General features: G+C 46.3%; 1 pseudogene; it reads left to right on the forward strand.

The window, feature by feature from the left end:
• Positions 1–223: 223 nt before the first annotated feature.
• Positions 224–507, forward strand: LOC110595283 (annotated as a pseudogene).
• The last annotated feature ends 782 nt before the right edge of the window (positions 508–1,289 follow it).

Here is a 1,289-nt window from a genome sequence, read left to right on the forward strand (position 1 = left end):
AACACAAAGCTGAGAGAAAAATATGAAAGATGAGACAAGGAGGATCAATTTAAGAGAGAAAACATCTGTTTATTAAAGAGCAAACAAGAAAGTGAAGTGAGGAAATTATCAAAGACACAGAAGAGAATTTCCTGGAGTTGAAAAAAAAATCTGATTCAGGAGTCCTTCCAGAGGGTGACATTCAACCAGCCGTTTGGGGTGACGGACATTTCATCCTGGAACCATGGTCCAATATGTCCATAACATTGTGGAGAAGGCCCTGGTGCTACCGAACACAGCTGTGACTTATTCGAAGTCTCAACTGGCCACAACTTGGCGATGCCTGCTGAGATCCCTAGAGCTATTCAGGGTCTGAAAAAAATAATCAATAGTGCTCAAACTGGTAGCTTCAAACAGCTCACAGTTAAGGAAGCTGTGCTGAATGGTTTGATGGCCACTGAGGTGTGGATGTGGTTTTATGTCGGAGAGATCACAGGCAGGCGTGGCATTGTTGGCTATCACGTTTGAAGACCAATGTTTAACATCTGATGATATCTGACTTGCTATCTGAGTGTTTTTGGACTGTGTGTGATCAGACCTCTATGTGAATAAAATAAGATTTGTCAAAAAAGAAAAGAAATCACGTGAATATGCTGGCCGAGGGTCATATGTCTACAGGGTCGCCATAAATCTTTTCTAATTCACCACAAAAGTAAGCAATCTGAACTTGGTCCTTTAGTTATAATTGGTCATTACATTTTGATGCTGGACCACTTAATTTGAAAAGATCAAGCAGCCCACCACCTATGCTCCCCCATTTTCCTGTGAAAAGAAAGTGATATCAAGAAAGAAGCCGAGCTCGGTGGCTCAGCCTATAATCCCGCGCCTTTGGGAGGAAGAGGTGAGTGGATTGCCTGAGCCCGCAGGTTCGAGACCCGCCTGGGCAGCGAGACCTCATCTCTACAATAAATAAAAAAATCAGCCGGGCGTGGTAGCGCATGCCTGTAATTCTGGCTACTCAGAAGGCTGAGGCGGAAGGATCTCCGGAGCCCAACAGGTTGAGGCTGCGGTGGCCGGGAGTGGCCACTGCACTCCAGTCTGGGCGACCGAGTAAGACTTCAAATAAAAAGAAAAAAAAGAATGTCAGAATAAGCTGGGCTCGGTGGCTCAGCCTGTAATCCCGTGCTTTGGGAGGCTGAGGTGAGTGGATTGCCTGAGCCCGCGGGTTCGAGACCCACCTGGGCAACTTGGTGAGACCTCATCTCTACAATAAATAAAAAAATCAGCCGGGCGTGGTAGTGCGCGCCTGT

Source organism: Carlito syrichta, unplaced genomic scaffold (genome assembly GCF_000164805.1).
Source record: "Carlito syrichta isolate Samal-C Ts95f unplaced genomic scaffold, Tarsius_syrichta-2.0.1 Scaffold78086, whole genome shotgun sequence".
NCBI classification, from domain to species: Eukaryota; Metazoa; Chordata; class Mammalia; order Primates; family Tarsiidae; genus Carlito; species Carlito syrichta.